This window comes from Glycine soja, unplaced genomic scaffold (assembly GCF_004193775.1).
Source record: "Glycine soja cultivar W05 unplaced genomic scaffold, ASM419377v2 tig00105793_1_pilon, whole genome shotgun sequence".
In the NCBI taxonomy this organism is placed as follows: domain Eukaryota; kingdom Viridiplantae; phylum Streptophyta; class Magnoliopsida; order Fabales; family Fabaceae; genus Glycine; species Glycine soja.
This window is the reverse complement of record NW_021144580.1, coordinates 14,215-36,043: the sequence shown is the minus strand read 5'-3', so window position 1 is coordinate 36,043 and position 21,829 is coordinate 14,215. Positions and strand designations below refer to the sequence as shown.

The window sequence follows — 21,829 nt, the reverse complement described above, 5'->3', positions numbered from 1 at the left end:
AGGATCTACTTCTTTTGAGGGGGTGGCTATGTCTGTGGGCTCTTGGCCCATGGGTGCTTTCCCCTTGGATGGCAATTCCATCGAGTGAGGGGGAGCGAACACCCGGCCACTGCGGGTTACGCCACTGAGGCCGGTGATGTTGGTCACCTTGGCTGACAAGGAGTCAACTTCGATTGCAACTCTTTCTCCCAAAGCGGGAGGGGTATACTTCCACGGAATGGCCTTATTGCTTTGATATGCAAACGATGTCGGCTTAGGCGCTGTCCGGGGGTACATGGGTGTGGAGCCGGTCCCTTTCCTAGTGAAACATATTACTAGGGCTTTGGGGGTTGGGGGAACCTTCTTTTCTTCCGATTGCATGCAAATCTATGGTTCTTCCCTCCCTCCTTTGGACACTTCGAGCTGCCCCCAGTCCATGAGCCGCTGAAGCAATTCTTCCACCGCGGGACAGGTTTCCATGTCGTGTGACTCCCCGAGGTGAAACAAACATTCGTCCCTTTCGTCTCCGCCGCGGGAGACCATGCATGCCGCTTGCAGCGACTGGTAGATGAAGCGTCTAGATGTAGCCACATCTTCTAATCTCTTTGCCCCTGACGGGCCATGCTCTTCAATGGCATTTACGCTAGCCCCTCCATGACTGGCTAGTGGGTTGGTTTTAACATTGGGGCCCTCCTCTTGGAATGATGGCCAACCGACATTAATTAGGTGTTGCACCTTATATTTGAACAGCAGGCAGGAGTCAATGTTATGTCCGGGGGCTCCACTATGGTATGCACACTTGGCATCCGAGTTGTACCCCTTGGGGTATGGTGGCTGGAAGACCTTCCCGGGTATGGCCACCACCAAATGATTTTCCAATAATGAAGGCCACAACTCGGAGTATGCCATGGGAATAGGAGAGAAATCATCTCTCGAGGGGGGGGGGTGCACCGTGCATTATTATAGCTCGCGCTAGGACTTGTATTATTGGCTGGCCGGGGTGTGGCTGGAGCTGTGTGTTGGGCAGGCATTCTTTCTATTGTGGGTGGTCCTTTTACTTGAGTTGGGAGGGAGCTCCCAACTCGGATTGAAAAGTTCGGGGGGTTGGGCTGGTATGAGTTTTGGATATTTTGGGGTGCTTTCATCCATGTTGGGGCGGTGGTGACCGCGTGGGTATCTCCTTCTTTTTTTCCTCGTGCCGACCACTGGGGCTCTTCTGTTGTTGTTGGGGGCCATGTTGGAGGCATATTCAAACTTGCCTTTTCTCAGCCTGGACTCGATCCTTTCTCCGGCGAAGACGAGGTCCGCAAAGTTAGCTGGCATGTACCCGATCAGCTTCTCATAGTAGAACGTAGGCAACGTATCTACCATAATTGTGATCATCTCCCTCTCAGTCATGGGCGGGACGACTTGGGCTGCAAGGTCTCTTCACCTTTGGGCATATTCTTTAATGGACTCATGTTCTCGCTTGGTCATGCTCTGAAGCTGGTTCCGATCAGGAGCCATATCCGTGTTGTATGGGTACTGCCTAATGAAGGCAGTTGCCAAGTCTTTCCATGACCGGACCTAAGAAGCTTCCAGATTGGTATAGCATGCCACCGCTGCTCTGGCTAAGCTGTCTTGAAAGAAATGCATCAACAGCTTTTCGTCCGTAGAATATGCCCTCATCTTTCGGCAATACATCCGAAGATGTCCTTTTGGACATGTCGTCCCTTTGTATTTATCAAAATCTGGTACTTTGAACTTGGGAGGGATGACGATGTCAGGTACCAGACACAGATCCGCCAAATTCGAGAATGGGTAGTTGCCGAGGCCTTCTACCGCCCTCAGCCTCTCTTCAGGTAAATCAATCTTTCCCTTATCTTTTGCAAAGGGAACAGATTCTTTAACGGGTGCGGGTGGAGACGGGACATGGCGGACTATGTTTGGTTGGGGCAATTCATGGGGGGCCGGATCCTTGAGGGGTAGTAGAGGGCCTAGACGGGCATCTTCTTCATCGTCTTCTTGCAGGGGATAATCGGCATAAGGAGGGAGTTGCCCCTCGAAGGTAGGGGCTTGGTTCAAATCATCTGGAGCGGTACGGGGAGTGAAGTCTGGAGGCAAGCCATAAGGGTAAGCTTGAGGACTATACCTCCGACCGAACACCGTCGTGTTTCTATCTCGGCCTAAGTTTATTGCGGGCTGTAGCACCGGTTCCGCTTCCCTAGCTGTATTGGAGGCGGTCGCCGTGGCATTATCCTCTATAGTTTTCTGAAGCTTTAGCATGGCCTCCGTGATAGAAGCCATTTGATCTTTTAAGGCCGGTAGGTCGGCCTTCATCTGTTCTTGCACTCCCTCTTCATTATCCATTTTTCTGGATTGAGTGTTATAGGGGTGCCTCTGCGCTTTCTTAGTTATTGTGAGTTCCCTAAAGAAACAAACAATGGTGAGTATGCCACCAAAACATGAATATGCTAATGAATGATCGGAGCACTTGGATCCACCTCAAGATTTTTAGATAACGTGATGAGTTTCAGAACTTCTCGTTTTATAAAAAGGAACAAAGCTTTTATCTAGCCAAGATCATACAAAAGTGTTACAACAGAACCTAACGGTTTCTAATTATATGGGCCATCAAATCTATCATGTGTTGACAGTAGTTGATTAGCCCGTGAATTTCCTCAGGGGCTGTACACACTTCAGCGATGGCCTTGGCTTTCGCTAATAGTCGTGGGAGGTCTTGACTTCCATTCAAGGTCAAGGCGAACCTATCCATCCACATGGTCACTTCTTGATGCAATGCATCAATCACCCTCCCCCTTGCTTCCTTCTCGGCGTACGCTTGTGCGAAGTCCTCTACTAGCTTTTGTTCATGGGTCAACGACTGGTTTAACTCTTCCTTGTATTGCCCTATGATAGCTAGCATGCTTTGCTCCGTGGCTTCCAAGTGTTGAGCCAAACTCCTTTTGGATCTAGAGCAAGCAGCTAACTCTTCCTTTAAGATCATGCCATGCACCCGTGACTGGTCCCTTTCCTCTCTCCAGAGCTTGAGCTCTTTGTTGCTGCCCCACAAAGCTCCTCGTAATTTATCTCGGCCATGTTCCTCCTTGCGGGCCCTTTTGGTTTCTTGTTCAAGGGCTCTTGCAGTGGCCGCGTTTTCCTCTCGTAACTCGATGCACTCTTTCTGGATGTTTGTAGCGGCTGTCTTGAATTTTTCTTTGGCGAGTCTTGCCTTCCCTAGCTCTAATTTTATAGCTTGGACTTCTTCATCTTCCTTCGGAGCTTCGAAGTTCTCCTCATCGATAAATTTCAACTTGGAGAGCCAATCTAACCCTCGCGTATGAGCTCTTAGCCATTCATGATAACCACCGATGACGCCATTACGGATGCCCCTAAGTTCTTTATCTTTCCTCAACGGACTTCTCCACGCCTTGTGGACTCTTTGTACAACCTCGAGACTTTGCGCGCCGAAATCTCTCACAAGGAAAGGCGAGAGGTTCTCTTCCATTGGCGCTCCCCTCATGGGGTACCCTAGCTGTCTTATGGTAAGTGCGGGATTATAGTTAATACAACCCCTCGTCCCTATCAACGGAACATTAGGGTAGTCCCCACATGAGAAGAGAACTCCCTCATTTCCTTCCATACATCAAGGAAACCAATTAATTATGCTGCCTCCTATCCCAGCCAAGTGTTGGTCCCAATCAACTCTTCTTTTTTCGACGCACGAGCGATAACTTTGAAGCGGACACGGGTGTCTTATGTCTTGTTGGAATAGGTGCGAAACCAACCACACACAAAGAGCGGGCAAGCAGCAGACGATCCGTGCGCTGTTCTTCTCGCACCTTCGGTCAAATGTATCGAATAAGTCCACCAAGATAGCCACCACTGGGCTTTCCTTGCTATGGTGATATGCAAGGAAAGCATCAATTGCGGCTAGGTCCACCAAACCGTCCACGTTCGGAAAGAGGACAACCCCAAAGATCAGCAAAGCTAGTATATCTGCAAACGGGACCCACTTCTCTTGACTTGCCATATCCCTTCCCTTGCCTTCCAAGTATTTTCGCGGTAGGCCCACTACGCCGTTTCGAGTTTGCTTCATGCGATCCAACTCTCTTGCCGAATCTCCGACCACAGCTGCAATCTTACTCAAGGAGGGAAGAAACCTGGAGAAAAGATACGGTTTTCTTCCCCCAAGAGGGCATCCTAATATCTCCTCAAACTCTTCAATAGTCGGTACCATTTGGAAGTCCCCAAACGTGAAGCATCTCAACGGCTGGTCATAGTATTGGGCGAGGGATACAACAGCTTCCGTAAATACCTCCGCTACGGTCAAATCTAAAATATTTCCATACACTTTGCGGAAGGCTTGCCTTTGGAGAGGTCCCATCAATCGTCCCAACTCCTTGAGGCTGGTGAAATCTAGAACCTTAATCTTGACTTGATAAAATCTTTTTCCGTTTTGATTTGTCCCCATCATTTACCTAAAAAAGGGGTGGATCAAGACTCCGATATGAATGATGCAATGCGCATGCATGAAACGGGAAGAAAACACAACAAAGGGGTAATTTACATATACGAGACCAAAAAGATCCATCTTTTTAATACTACGTTTTAGGCATTATGGCACCTCAACATGTGTATTAAAAAGTGATGTATTGCTCTAGAGAAACAAAATATCACTAGCAAAACTATAATTTACGTGCTATTCGAAGAAAAATGCATGAGAACAAATGGCATGGAGCGTGTTCGCTCCATGCCCCTATTTGGGAACCTATAGGACAATATCTAGGGGTCTCTAATAACTACTCCCAACAATTCATAACTCACATGGCCGTTTTCTAGAGGTATCATCACTCAATATAATAATATTGTGGCGGTATGGAATACCGGCGACAACATATTATAAAGAGAGAAAGCTCTAGATGAGGTTTCACTATTATCAAGCAAGTCGGAGACCTAGCATGATCATAGATTCACCTCCACTCCTTAGATTCCCATGAACCCGGGTATAGGGCCCCTTTTTTACTCAAACCCGTGGGTGCTTAGAATGCAGTGTAAAAATGCGGAAAAGATAGCAGTTATTATATTTACACAGTTCAAAAATGCACACACAAAGTTTCACAATTCCACAATTTCCTAAAATAGGCATAACTCACAAAAACAGTCCCTAGTGGAGTCGCCAACTGTCGCAACATGCCCGTTTGCGGGCGAGCGAGGTGAGGGTCACGGGTGCACTTTCCAAGGGAGGAAACATGCGCGGAGTCACCACCAATGTTTATTTGTGGAAAACGTCGGAAAAACCGAAGGAAACCGGTCAAAAAGAAAATTCCAAGTTCGGGAGTTGTATTTACGTTTGAGGAAGGTATTAGCACCTCTCACGTTTGTCTCAAAGGACAACAGCCTTATTTTTTAGAATTGTGGAAATTGTGTTACCTTAACTTTTATTTCTATTTATTTTTTGAGGTCGACAAAAGTGGGGCTCTTGCTCCTACGTGCCCTCCATCGAAGAGGAAATCAGACCTACGTAGTTCTTCTTTAAGGGTGAATCAAGCGATTCTTTTTACTTGGAAGGTGATCATTTTAAGGCGTTGGACCTTAAAAATGATCCATTTACTTTGTAAGAAAAATTGAGATAATAAACTTTCAAATCCTTTTTTAATGATTTTTTGTGGACAAGCTTGACTTTGCGGGTTGATTTTCGCCTTAGTTTCACTTTAGTTATTAGTCAATTCAATTAAGAAAGAGAAATCCCAAAGAGAAACGTCCGATTGATTTTTTTTGCTTTATTTTACTAAAAGGTATTTTTTGATTATTATATTATTATTTTACCTCTTTTTTGATTTCCAACGTGATTACGGCACGACCGAACGGTTGGATTTCATTTTAACAGAAATTAACGAATATTACAAATCAAATGATCGGTGAAAATTTATTTTATTTTTTGATTAGGCGAGAAATGACTTAAATAAATGACTTAAGCACGTCAAAAGAGGGTACGGAAAGTAAATGAAACGAGAAATAAAAGTACACGAAACAAATGGGGACCACCACGAGTACATAGAATGAATTGAAAAGCTCGGTTTGGGGTACTTACCGGTTGAAGACCGAAGAAAAACGAAGAACGAATGATGAATGTCGAAGAACGGTTGAAAATCTTCGCGTAATTACCCACAGAAACGTTACGGAAGCGCCTTGGCTTGGATTTTCTTCACGGAAACAATTTTCCTCAGCAATTTCAAGAGAATACGAATTGCCAAGAAGGTTGAACCCCTTCCTTCTTCATTCCTCCCCCTATTTATAGCAAAATAGGGGAGGAGCTTGCCACCCAGCTCGCCCAGGCGAGCTCAGCTCGCCCTGGCGAGCCAGGTTGCTTCTGGAGGAAGAATCTAGAAGGCCCAAGTGGGCTTGGTTGCTATTTACACCCCCTTTTTTACTAAATACACTCTCCTTTACTTTTTTGGTGATTCTTTTTCCGTAACGTTACGAAACTTTACGAATTTCGTAACGACACTTATTTTCTTTCCGTAAGGTTACGGAACCTTACGGATCATGTATTTTAGCTTTCAAAAAAGTTACGGAAACTCACGGATTGTGTAGCAATACTTCCTTTTGGTTTCCGTCAAATTACGGAATTTCACGGATGGCGTAACCACGCTTCCTTTTGATTTTCGGTGCATCTCGGGACTTCACATATTGTGCAACAAAAGGTGCCAAGTAGTTCGAAGCGGTCAATCAAAGGTTGCATGCCATCAAGCAATAGTCCCCGGACGAAATTAGGGTATGACAATTTTTTAAATAATTAAGAAAATTAGTATAAATGTAAAAAAAAAATATATAATTTCACAAAAACTCATGGTTATAATCTTTTTTAAAGACATGTTAGAGTAATTTACTCTAATACTAATAACCATACATGATGAAAGTCTTATTTTAAAGGAAAAATAATACATATATTCTAGGAAGCAATTATTTGTTGCTTTTAGTTACTTTGGTTCTTTGATGTGAAAATGTTGGGGGAGAAGTGTGTACTTAACACGCTTCCCACACTGTAAAAAACAAAGACTCCACTTAATCAGATGTGCACAATTTTACTGCTATTACTTTATCGAATTTCCCTTGACTGAAGTACCACGGTAGTTATATTGTAACAAGTAGCTACGTCCTCTACCATTATCATGTACTATCATAGAAAGAAGAAGAACATTATCATTTAGAGAGTGCCTTTATTATTAAGATTCCACTCATGCCTTTTCTTTGACCAACAGAAGATGCGGAGAAGGAGTGTGCTTAAAAGAGTGTATTCCTGTCATTTCTTTTGGGAGAAAGATCAATTCAGTCATTTGCCAATAGGCTTTTCTCCCATGACCTATATATGCACTACATAGTACATAGTCATACTCACATGCTTGTCTGCATGCCTCCACTCTAAACTGAAAACGTTGCAGACAATGGTAACTAATTGATGAATAATAGTAACATTCAAAAATCCAATTACATAGTTGGCTCCAAGCAGATAGCTAGAGCCAACAAATCATGACACTTAAAATTCTTTCTGCAAGTTTGCCTCCCCATAACCATTTTCATCTTGTCGGCAAGGTTTAGGTCTTATGAATGTTAACCTTTAATATAGAAATACCTTCAAAACATCTAAACACAGTTACATCCCCACATAAACTTTATCATTAGCTTATCACTGAAATCACTCATCTGCAACCCAAAACCATAAATTAACTTCCCAATCTCTGCTGCCCTGTCACATAAGCCTACTCAACCCCAGCCACTACCAGGCAGAGGTAAAGGAGCTTAAGAAAAAAGATAATAATTCAAGTGTACTAGCTAGAACTTCAAATATTTGAAGCTTGGCTACCTCTCATTATGTGTCTCTCTCAGTAGAACTTAATGTGAATTCCCCATGTTCCCTTCCTTTCGTTCATATTCTGCTACTTCTCCTTGATACACCACAGTGTTTACTACACTGGGGTTTTAGCCCAAATTGTTGAGGATCAACAACAATCATTGCTCAAACTGAAGTTGATTAACATGTTTTCACAACTTTTAGACGACAAAACAGAAGTAATCCAATGCAAAAATCAAGCAACTTTATTTAATAAGGACAACCAGCCAAAAAGATGGGAACATAGAAACAATTAATACACGTGTTGTCATACCCTAATTTCATCTGGGGACCATCTGTTTGTTGGGATACGACCTTCGCTTGATCACTTTGAGGTACTTGACGCCCATCGTTAGGCAATCCGTGAAGTTCCGCAACATGTCGGGAGTTGAAAGAACATTATTGCGCAATCCGTAAAGTTTTGTAACATTCTAGAAGCCGAAGAGGGGATGGTTGCGTAATCCGTAAAGTTTCGTGAAACTACAAAAAGAAAACAAGTATCGTTACGTAATTCGTGAGGTTCCGTAACGTTACGAAAAAAGAATCAGCAAAAAAGGGGCAAGGGGGTGTATTTAGTAAAATGGGGGTGCAAATAGTAATTTTCAAATTTGGGCCCTTCTAGAGGTTTCTGGGCATTTTCTTGCTTAAGGTGGAAGCACCCTAGCTTGCCTAGGCTAGCTGAGCTCACCTGGGCGAGCTAGGTGGCAACCACCTCCCCTGTTTTGTTAAAAAATGGGCTTCCAAGACACCCGTAATGCTTTCGTAAAATTCCCATAACCCTAAATAAGCATATTTCACTTAATATGGGTGAGAAGGAAGAGAAAAAAGAAAAAAAAATCAAGTCCTCTAGGCTTTCATAACTTTTCCGTAAATTACGAAAGAAGGGGGGTGAACATATCAAAATGGGGGGTGCGAATAACAATTTTGAAATTTTCAAGTGGGTCTTCCAGAGTATTTTTCAAAGCTGGATTGCTTATGGAGGAAGTAACCCAGCTCGCTTGGGCGAGCTGGGCGGCAACCTCCTCCCCCTTTTTCCTATAAATAGTCTGAAGGGGGTTGTTCTAAGGATCCCTCAGCCCCCTAGCTATGTATTTCATCTGTTTTTGGTGGAAAAAATTATTTCCGTGAAGAAAATCCAAGCCGAGGTGCTTCCGTAATGCTTCCGAGATGTTTCCGTGAGCGAATCCGTGAAGGTTTTCTGTTGTTCTTCACCGTTCTTCATCCGTTCTTCGTTCGTTCTTTGTTCTTCAACTGGTAAGTTTTTGAATCCGAGACTTTCAATTCATTTCTTGTTTTTTTGGCTTTCATCTTTATTTCGTTCATTTTCGGTTTTCTTTTCTTTCGTCTTTATCGCGCTTTTACCGTTTATTTAAGTCGTTTTCTCACCTAATAAATGATAAAATGAATTTCAACCTATCATTTGTGTTGTAATATCATTTAATCACTTTTAAAACAAAATCTAACCGATCGTTCACGCTGTAACCTCAGTTAAACTAAAAAAAAGCAAAATAAATAATAAAATAATCAAAATATCTTGAAAAATAATAATAAAATAATAAAAAAAATCAATCGGACGTTTTTCTTTAGAAATTTCCTTAGATCAATTGATTAATAACCAAAGTGAAACTAAGACTAATTATATATATATATATATATATATATATATATATATATATATATATATATATATATATATATATATATATATATATATATATATATATATATATATATAATCTCTAAATAACACTTAAATAAAAATTGATCCATAATTTCCTATCTCTTTATTTTTATATTTGCATGTTTATTTAATTTGATATTTATTTATTTATTCTAGATGTTTCTTTACTTTCCTAAGTATTATTTTCAATTAAACTTATTTAATAAATAAATAATTTTAATTCAATGTAGTCTATATCATACTTTCTGCTTACAATAATTTTATTATATTTTATTTACTATAGTAATTTTAATTTACTAACAATTATATTTTAATAATATTTTTTAGATGAGTATTCAATCAACTCAACTTCAAGTACAAGGATCAATATCAATCTAGACAATCCTGATTTTGTAAAGTTCAAATAGAGTAAAATGAACTTCCTTCTTTTATTTTATTTTATTACACATTTTGTAACATTCAACAAACAAAATTGTTAGTTCATTCTAATTCTTTGATTGATGTAGCTAAAAAATTATAAATTTCATATTAAATAACTACTTTGTATAAAAAATGGAGCAACATTAAATAAAAGAACTATCTTCTCCAAATTCTACCAACATTGATCTTGACAAGAGAATGTAAAAAAATAGAAGATCTTTGCAAGATATAATGTCCATGAGATGGGTATCAAAATCACATGTATGCAACCCTATCATGACCTTCATGTTCATAATATTCAATAATACTTTATTTTTTCTTAGTTTTAACATATATAAAATAACAGGATAATGTGTTCACAATTCGTGCAACAATCAATGAGATCGATGGTTCGGTTGAATTTTGAATTATGTTTCATGTGAGAGATGGTAAAAGAAAGTTACAAAAGTGGGAAATCAATACACTTGCAGAGAATGCAGACAATCATCCAAGTACCCAACAAGGTTTAATGTTTTGTATATAATGAATTATTTTTTATAACATAATTAAATAAATATTAAAAACTTTGAAATCTTGTTTGGTTCAAGATAAAATTGAAAGTATATGATGACACCAATGTAGCAACATTCACAATTTTCGATTGAGATGTGTAACAAATTCTAAACACAAAAGCATTTGAACTCCTTCACACCCGAAATGAAAATAAGGCTAACATACCCCATATTAAATACCTTTTACAAAGGCACTTTCATCCACTAAGTGTGAAAAAACAAGTTGGTCTGAAAAAACAATTTGTGATAAGTAAAAGCTCAAAGCTACAAGCATCCAATAAGTCAAAAGATGCATCTTCATCATCAAATGAAGTTTATTCAATCTTTGAAAGTCCATTAAGGAGAAAGACGAATAAACAAGTTGGTCTGACATCCTTTGATGAAGAGTTAATCTTACTTTTAAGTTTAAAATGGATCACACCAAAGAAAAACAAATTCAAAAACAAGTCACCGGAAAAAGGAAATAAATACAAAAGGTCTATTTAAATGAACAATTTTTGGTGTTTATTTACATCATTTTTATGTTTTTTACCATTATGGTTGACTATTTTTTATTTCATTAAATATATTTCTTAGATTGCTTTATTATGTCAATTTCACTTTATTTTAATATTGCTCTTATCAAATTTATACATAATGCTTACTTTTATCTTCAGGTTAATCAATTTTTGTTGAGTGGCCAGCCTCCAATTTTAGAATATTCCCTTCTAAATATATTGATAAATAAAAAATATCTTAATTTATACATAATTTTTTTGTCTCCTTTAACAAAAAAATAATATAAAATATAATTCACAATTATATTTTAAAATTTAATTTATCAAACAAATAATTTATATAAATATTTCTTTAATTATTTATCAACCCGCGCAACACGCGGGTTTGTGTCTAGTGTAATATGACAATAAGTATTTGTGCATGTCTTTGTTTGAGGCATATTCTCCACAAGTATGCCAATGAGGATGTCTCACTAGGACTAGATGTGGACCACATAATGATCGAAGACTCTATTGTGGTACACCACTAGGTGAAGGTTTTTCTTGCATTTAAAGATGATATTGACTTGTATATATGAATTATTTATATGAAATCAAACTCACTAGGATAGCTCACTAAATCCAATGTTATTTTTGACACAACATCGGTTTGTTTTTGCATATTTTACCTTTTCTGGTTTATTTCTTACTTTACAACATCGGTTTTTTTTAACATCAATTTTTTTTATAACCGATGCTAACATTAATACTTTTAACCTTGGTTCAAAACCGATGTTAAATGCCCAAAATAAATGATGTTAAAAGCATTTTTTCTAGTAGTGTGTATTGACATTATTGTTTTCATTATTTTAAACATTTCTTTTATCTGATACTAATTATTCAATTATTTTGGGCTAAATTTGAATTGCCTAAAAACTATGTGGACTAGTTATGTTTTTCAATTTTTAAGTTTCGGGTAATTTAAAAAACAAACAAGATATTAAAATAAAATTGCAAAAAAACAACATTGGTTTTTAGAAAAATCAATGTTGTGAATGTACGACAACATCGATTCTTCTAGAAACAAATGTTGTCGAGCAGAAAACAACATCGATTTTAAAAGTCATTAATAATTAACCGATTTTAAAAGCCTATTTTCTAGTAGTGATTCCATTTACAATCAAGTGTATCTCTATATTTAGTTAATAACTAGATGTTTACCCAGGTGTTGCGCGGTTTATGAATGTATCTCAATATTTAGTTAATTTTGTTAACAGTGAAAATAAAAAAATAATGTCAATTTGTACAATTTCACCTTTTTTTATGTTCATTGTTAGCAAATGTTTAAAAGTTGAAACTACACCACTATGTGTTGGTGTAGGCTTAGAACCCCTCTATAAGGTTGTAAGTTGTGAGATTGATTTCAAAAATAAAAGAGCAATTGAAAAAGTTATGTATTATTGTGGGTATGTTTGCATTATTTCCATTTTGGGTGTGAAGGAATTCGTGATGCAATCCTATCCCGCAAGGGCATTGGGTAGAAGACTCCAAGTAGATTGGGCTAGAGATCCAAGGGTAGGCCCCAGGGTTCTCATGAGCCTTAGGGTAGATTTCGAGCCCATGGGCTAAGTATGAACACGCTTATCTTTGTAAATATTAGAATAGGTTTTTCCTTCGTTTGGGCCTTGTATTTTGGCCATTCTAGTAGTATAGGGTTTTAGCCTTGTATTTCGGGGCATTTTGAGTAGTCTTTGTAGTAAGGACTTTTTTTTTGTATTTTCATGTTTTTTTGTCATGGGGGTGAGCTTAGCTATTATAGGGGGTGTGTTGCTAAGTTCTAGCTTCTCATCTCAAGGAGGTGAGCTTAGCTATTAGAGAGGTATGTGTAGCTAAGCTCTAGCTTCTTTAGGAATCTTCTTAAGGAAGCTTCTCAAGGAGGTGAGTTAGTTATGAGAGGGGTGTGTGTAGCTAAGCTCTAGCTTCTCAAGGAAGTTTTCTCAAAGAAGCTTCTCAAGGAAGTTTTCTCAAGAAAGCTTCTCAAGGAAGCTACCTAGTCTATAAATAGAAGCATGTGTAACACTTGTTGTAACTTTGATGAATGAGAGTCTTGTGAGACATACTTCAAAGTTCCACTTCTCTACCACTTTTATTCCTTCAATTTTGTACTCCCCCCTCTCTCTTTCTCTCCCTCTTTCTTTTCCTCCATTGAAGCATCCTCTCCAAGCTTCTTATCCAAGGCTCATCTTGGTGGTGAAGCTCCTTCTTCCATGGCTTATTCCTTAATGGATGGCGCCTCCTCTCACCTCTTCTCCTTTGTCTTCCGCTGCATCTCTATGGTGGAAAATCACCATTAAAGGACCTCATCGAAGCTCAAAGATCCAGCCTCCATAGAAGCCCCACAAGCAAACTTCCATCAAGTGGTATCAGAGCACAAGAGCTTCAAGTAGGTGCTCCTTAAACCTCCATTAATTTTTTTGCTTTACCTTCTCTTCCATTGTTGTTTCTTCATTTTTCTAATATATATGACCGAGAATGAATTTTTTGCATTGACCTATTAACAAATCATACTACTATTTTTAGCTACCACTATTACCCCTTGATTTATTAATGTCATGTGAAGTATAATTTTGGATGAGGATTATTTATGTCTCAACTCTAACAAATACTTTGGCCATAAAAAAGAGAGTATATACTATGGACATAAAAAAATTATATACTATAGAAACGAACAAATAACGAATGGATGGATCAAATTAGGCTTATTACTAAATATGCTAGGCTTATCTGTTAAGTGGGAATGATGGATCAGGTTTATCCCTTTTGGAAACAACAATTTGCCTTTACTGATGTAGTGTTGCTTTGCTTTGTACATTTCAGAATTCATGAAACAACATGATGTGTCGTAACATAACTTCTATAGTGTGATCCAACTATCTAGTTTTAGTCTTTTTTTATTCATTTTTGGGTTTTACTAATTTAGAATTTACAAAGTCTTTTCTCATTTTGTGTAGATATATCATAAAATTATATATACATATATCAGAAAATTAGTAAAAGAAAAAGATACTTATTCTCTAAAATAAACTAACTGAACCCCCTAATCTCCATTTGCACGGTGTAACGACAAGGAAAGAGAAAGGCATGGAGTGTAGGTCACGTGTCTTTCTCTCTCCTTGTTGTCGCCTAGGGTCTAGAGATAATTCATGTCCAACCCTTATAATTTAGGTTCCATGCATGATTAATAAAAGATTTGTCAAGGAGCCATTAGTTTCAATGAAAATATTGCTTCAAACAGGAGAAAGGAGTAGATAATACATTAAGGGGTATATCGTAACTACAATTCTACTTTTGTGTTGTTAATTTTGAACTTGTGCTGAACTTTTTTTATAAGCCTTAGTCATGAGTGAAGTTATTCCTTTAAATCCATTCATACCAAATGATCAATGTTGTAAGCCCCTGCTTCTAAATTTTTAAATTTAGAGCTGTGAATCGATATCTTTGAGCTAATATTACGGGAAGACCACTGTCAACTATTTTGATTGCTGCATCAAATTAACAACATTCAGTTTAACACGGATGTTTTGAGGTGTTCTTATTTCAGGAAAAAATTTATTAGTGGATAATCATTTCAACAAGAAGGAGGATCACGGGTTGGAACAGTTGATGTACTTGATTATATCCAGGTTGGTTTAGCATATCTTCCTTTTTTTATATAATATAGTATCATCGATGCATGCTTATGCTGATTGGGACTATGTGTAGCAAACTTCTGCATGTCTTTTACTTCTTAATTTCTTTGTCAGACTTTCCTAAGCTAGCAACTCCAGAGTAGCACTACAATATAAAGAGATAACAACCTTTCTTGGTCTTAATTAAAGATTAAAAAAGATACCACTTCAATCAAGACGCAACCAAGTCAAATATGCACACATTTGCTTTTCTTTTTATGTTCAAATTAAAGAATAAAAAAGCAGAACACTTGTCTATTTCTTCTTCTAATTTTTTCCTCTTTATAGGAATACAAATTTGGTTATAGACTTATTGTGGATTGATTATTTTTGTTTAATATGAATGTTTCCCACCCTTGACAATTTAATAGTGTGTTTCTTTACAATTTTCAACTAAGACCAGACACTAACCTTAGTCGTGGTGTGGTATTTTTGTTAAGTATAAAGGGGCTATACATAATACATTTTTATTTTGGTGTCTAAAGTACGACAGAGAGTTCTAAGTGGTAACCGGTAGCTCATTCACAAAAGCCACACCTAGTGGCTAGGATGATGTGCTTTTTGTATGCTTAGGTTTCTCTTTTCAAAAAAAGTAACGAGTAAGAATTTAATGATTTTTTAGTATTCTGATGTATTTTTTCTGTTACAAAACCTTCCATGTTGAATGGCAATTGATCTTTATTGCTTCCAAGACTTAATTTGAGATCCTAGACTTATCAAATACAGAAAAACTTGAAAGAGTAAATCTTGGTTCTTGTGAAAGCTTGTGTAGGCTCCATCTATCCATGTTGTCTCTCCCTAATCTCATGCATTTGTATTCAAGTGGCTGTAGAATGTAGAGAAATTGAAATCCTTAATGTTCATTCAAAATCTTTGTGACCCAAACCTTAGTAGAATTCTGAGTCTACACTGGAAGAGAGGGTCTGGGCACTTCATGTTTCTTTTTCATCTGTTGCTCCTCTATAACAATTTTTTCCTCCTCCTTTTGTTGATGGGCAGGCTTTTTGGTTTGGACCTTTCCCTTCTGCTCCCTAAGGATCCTTTTAACGTTTATAGCAAGGCCAAAAGTTTCCAAAGCCTTGTCTTTATTAGCAATAGCCTTGGCCAGTTTCTTCTACCTCTTTTGCTGAATGTCATCCTAGTTCACTAGAGGAATAAGTATGTTCCTCTTGATGTCAACCTTCATTACCTTCAGGTTTACAACACTGAAGTGTTGTTATCTAGTGATGAAGCTGCCCTTGTTGATAATGGACTGCTAGGAGTCATCATCCATTCCTTTGAAGACATGGAAGACTTAGTATTCCAAAAGAACTTTGTTGATGAGGTCGGCATAGTCGATGTCATCCAGTCCTCCCAAAGTCTTCATATTCCTCAAGATGTTGATTTAGATTGTGTGTAAGTTGTTTTGTAAAAATGTACAGTAAACAATGTAAGCTAACTTTCAGTAATCACTACTAGAAAGTAAGCTTTTAACATCGGTTACTAACCGATGTTGAAAGTACCAACGTTGAAAGTATTATTGTTAACATCGGTTATTTAACATCAGTTAACGTTTTAACATCGGGTTTTTAAAAAACCGATGTTGTTATTAGGAATTATTTTTAATATACTGTCTATTTTTTCAATAATCCCAAAAATTAACCTGCAAATTTTAAGTCATACCACACAGCATAACATATATAATTTGAATTATATTTTGAAACAGTTTTTAGTAGAAAAACTCCATGACAAATTTATTAATAACTATGAATAAAAAATGTTCAATGTTAAAAGGAGACATGGATTGTAAAAAATTTAAAGCAAGCTAGTAAACTAAGTAAACTAAAATTACAAATTTGCCTAACATCCTAAGTTTCATTTCTAACTTTCAGATAAAACATAAGTTAATAATATAATACCAATCATAACAAAATCAAATTTTTGAAATAAATAATTATTGTTTCCCAATTATTCTTGAAACTTCCTACGATTATAATTGACATCCAGTGCATCACGTAATATCCACACTCAGTGCTTCCTTTTTGTCTATTACACTAAATACATAATGAAATTTAGATATTCAACGTTAACACAAATTAGTCTACATATACATAAAATATAAGTAGAAGCATTGTTTACTTTAACAACAATCCACCTAGCACCAGCCTTGGATTTAGGTTGTGGAGTATCGTCAAGTCCTTTCAAAGCACTGTTGAATACAATCAAGGATTCTTATTGTACAATTAAAATATTGATGTTCCTAACTAATGCTAATGCAAATGTATTGAAAAATAACACTGACCAATTAATTATTCCTTTCAGGTAGTTGTCTGGCCTATTATGCAATAAACAAAACCAGACGAAAATATTTTCCTTAGGCAAAATGATGACCATTTGCCAATGTGCACTGCAGTGGATACCAATATAGGTTATTATAGTATTATACATTATTTAAATTCATTTGTTCAGTTTAACTTACCCATTCAGGTAGGCTCTTAGGTAGACATCCAGTTCTTCATGTAACTTTTTTATTCAAATTACGATTGCCTAGATCTCTGTCATACTTGTCTCAGTCATATGCCTATTGTTGTTAACACAAAGTAAATTATGTATGAATTTAAAACAATAATTTAGGTAATTAACAATAATCTAAATTGACTTATAGAATCTACAACTATATAATAGATATGATGAGACATTGACCATCGTGTGCTATTTCAGACAGATCTTCATTCTTTATGTACAAGGGGAAGTGTTCATTAAACACCCCAAACACGGTAGCATCCCACATAACCTGTAATGGCTTCAGAAAAAGTTGTGGGATGGTTAATGTCATCAGATATAGGGGATCATCGACCTCATGATCTGGCCTATCTGCAAGTTTTGTTGGTCCTACAGCTCCCTGTTTATCTAACAGATTGGTTAGCTTCACCACGAAAATATGGTCAAACTTATTGGTTACTGCACCGATTGTAAAAACAAGCTTCTACTTTGTGAGTTATGCAGAAAGGAAGTTTGAAAAATCATTTATTCAGAAGTAAGTAGTACATTCACTCTTCAACAATCAACATATTTAGTCTCAAATGATCGAATGAGTACTAATGGACAAATGAGTTGGAGGGACTGATCATATGGATTTGTTAAATCAAATTTACATAAGGTCAATTAAGCAGTGAACTTTTGTTCTCTTATCATCAAAGTATTTATGTTTCAAATGCGAAAAATTAAGAAAAAAACTCACTAGTATGAAACAAGACAGTATGTTACCAAAACATATATATAATTAAGTTCAGAATACAAGTCGTTGCTTATAATTAATCAGTCAACCAACCCACATATCCTTTTTTTAATTTGTTAGTGCACATAGGAAGCTTGGTTGATCACTGCAAGTGTAGTTTTGTCACTGGGAGACAAATCATGCAGTCACAACATTGTTTTGGCTCAAGAAGATACAATGCATAACTTCAACCATCATGTAGCAAGACATCTTAGTCATTTATCAGTTTTTGTGCCCACTTCTGATCTAGGGAAGTATTTAGGGGTTTTGTGATAATACTATGTACCCATTATTCAATCTCCTCATGCCCTGCCCCAATGAAAAACACTATGCTACCTTAATCAAAATGAGACCAAGTAGACCAAGTACAGTGATCACAACTATTGGAACACTACGCTACCTCAATCAAAATGAACAACACTACACTACATTATGCTACCCATTATTCTACTTTTGGAAACTCTGTCAAAATTGCAGTGGTCACAATTATTGGAACATCGCACTCAAAGTGAGATGTGGCCGCCATGGTGCTATACACATTACAATAGACATTAAGCATTCAAAGGTCTACAAAGTGATCACGACTTACCTCAATCAAAATGAGACCCTATGAGCATGAGTGAACACCCCAAACAAACTGCAAAGTGAGCACCAGTTCCACAAACCAAATCCTTGCAGTAGAAACAAACAAAGGACCTTGCAGTGAGCACAAGTTCCCCTAACAGACCTAGGTATTCAATAGAACATGTTACAGAGAAGAAAGAGTCATGAAATGTACCTAGGTGGAGAAGAAGAAGAAGAGAGCTTAGATGGAGAAGAAGAAATCGCGAGCAAATAGAGCTCGCGTCTGATATATTTGAAAATGTAAGTCCAACATCGGTTTTCAATATAAAAAAAAACCGATGTTAACAAAATGATGTTAATGTTAACATCGGTTTTCTAGAAGAAACCGATGTTAACTTATCATACATTAACATCGGTTTTCAAGGATTTATTTTGGGTTTTATTTTTATTTATTGTTCAAATACTTTATATTTAATATTTATGAAGGTGACACGATAAACAAAAAACATGCCACCACAATAAGAATCATAAGTGACATGCTGGGACAAGTGTGAAAAAAGAAAAAGAAAAACATTTAAAATGTTCAAACAGTATAGAACTGTTGAAATATATATTTCATATTAAGATTTTTAAGGCAGATGGTTGTGATTGCAAGTAAAGGACCACTTTTTTGTAGTGTCACCACAAAAACATTTGATTAATTTTGAAAATCTCTCACAATAGATTTGCTACGCACATATAAGCACTAAAAGGAGTTCTCAAGTATGATGTAGAAAAAAGGAAAAAAAGGGATTATATTAGCTCTAATGGTATTAAATATATTATATTAATAGTATTAATTATTGTAATCAGTTTTTCAAATGTAGTTTTCTTTTAATGATTTATTAAATGATATATTTATATTATTAAATTCATTCAATTAAATTCTTATTAATTTCACATTAATCACTTTTTTATATAAAATAAGTAAATAAAAAAGTATGTAAAATAGTTATAATTAGAGATTGAATATAGCTATTGATATAAATGAATCTCATTCATAATCTTCAATTGTGATGAGTGTACATCCACCACTCAAGTATTTCATGAAAACAAATACTGTCTCATACAAACAATATTATACACAATATAGGGTATATATTGAATTGGATTGTATCAATCACAAGTACATCTTTAATATCATTTCATAGCAAGGTCAGAAAAATAGAATCACAATTAAAGTAACATCATCACCAATGTGATTAGAATGATAAAAAAACCTAACAAATAAAACCCAAGACATCACATGATAATTAGAAAAATACAATAAAAATAAATAATAGAAATATTAAAAGTTAGATATACATAAATTAATATTATATACACAGAAAAATATGTACAAAGAACATTTTAGTTGATCAAGCAAATATCATAATTTTTGCCTTAATCGAAACCTATCCAAATCCAAGTGTGATTGAAAAATCACAATGCTGCAAAAGAACAAATTATTCTGCATTATGAAACATTGTCAATGATCTGGCACAAACATGCATCACGGTCATCAATTAACAATGTTTGTTGTCAACAATGAAAGCTTGAAACAAAAAAAAAAAATCATTAGCTTGCTCTTAATTTAATTAAGTAGTTTAAATGCTTATGGTAAGTTGATAGCAAAAGATTAGTTCCCATTTCAGTATTTTCTTTTAATGAAATCAACACAGTAACTCGTGTTTGTGTTCCTTTACAAGTGAATTGAAATAAAAAAAAATCAGGTTAGGGTTTAGAGGAGAAAGATGATGGAAAATATTTTGTACCTTGCTAATACCCCTGTCACCAATTCAGTTAGAAGATATCAACCTATTTCATACCTTGTACATGACGGTGCTCAAGGTGGCATTGTCGTCAGTCCCGATTTATTGTTTTTAAATTACTATGGCCAATAGTCACAAGAGTAGGAGAAGGTATGGTCTTGTTTTTCAGATCACAAAATATAATAAGTAGAGGGCTTTAATGGAACAATGTGCAAAGGGTATTTTCATGGTCTTTTAAACGATAGAATTTGACTAAAAAACAATAAAGATAAAATTGCAAATTTTACCCTTTAACAATAGAATTTGGCTAAAATATCAATCAACACATTGCTAGTAGGGAATGCAGTCTCCTTAGAAGGTCGTTTCCATTCGAAAAAGTGTACTCCTTTGTAAAAAAAATGGACACGGATGACTTTTTTTGGTCAACTTTGGTCAATCTTGCACTACAGGATCCTTTTCGGGGTGGAGAAGATTCATCCTCAGATCAAAAGCCATCTCATCATCAGAAGAAGCATTACCACAATAATGAAATTAACATTGAAAGCATCAGAACTATGAATATGACTCGATTTTGCTAGCAATAAGCTAGTTGTATTAATGAGTGGGTAAACGATATTTACTCATGATAGCTAAGACAAAATTGCCAACAACAAAGTCCACTGATTGGCGCTTCTGGTAAGCTTGTAACTCATAATTTTTAGTTGAAATTGTCAATTTTACACATGCAATCTTAATTCTCAACACACTTTTTGGATGAGTCTTCCAAGGATTGTGTTGCCTTCTCTAACTTTTCTTCCTTTTCCAGCGATAAGGTAAAGCTACAAAATTGAGTCTTCCAATGTTTGATATAAGTTTTGCAAGACCATCTTTAATTCGAATAAGTGGCTTAAAGGTGTAAATGCACAGTCCTTCCAAGCGAGCAACTCAAAGGTGTAACACCATCTTAGAATTTCGTATGAGCATCTTCAATGAAAATGGAAGACTTGAACGAAAATGGTTGGCTTGCTCCTCATTGTTCTAGGAATAGATAAGGATCTATATAATGAGCACAATGTATGAAGGATGGAAAAACTTCAATTTATGTAATCCCAGGTTAAGACTTGTAGTTCACACTAATCAATGACTAAGAAGCAAGAACCAAGCCATGTTTACAGAAAGGATATAGAAAAAATGACTTTCAAGTCTTCCTTTGAAGAGAAGAAGCAGATTGAGAGTCAATTGACACAAACAGATCAAGTCAATATGGTGAATGATACTACTAATACCATATTAATACCAATAATCGTAAAAATTAACAGAGAAAATTTTTCTCCATTATGTAATTGTTGGTAAAATGATGCGAGAATGATTACAAGTGTTGATCTCACATTTTATAAACAAACTTTCCCAATTAGTGATAAAAGAAATAGAAAAATTGAATATTGAATATTGAAATAAAAAATTCTTACCAATTCCAACTAAATGTGTAGTTGCAAATTATCATCTAAAGTTCAAGCATTTATGACGTGTTT

At 36.4% G+C, this 21,829-nt stretch overlaps 1 pseudogene; it reads right to left on the bottom strand.

Annotated features, from left to right (window-relative positions):
* Positions 1–1,749: 1,749 nt before the first annotated feature.
* The window catches only part of LOC114404712, a 32,900-nt pseudogene continuing 12,820 nt past the window's right edge, over positions 1,750–21,829 (bottom strand).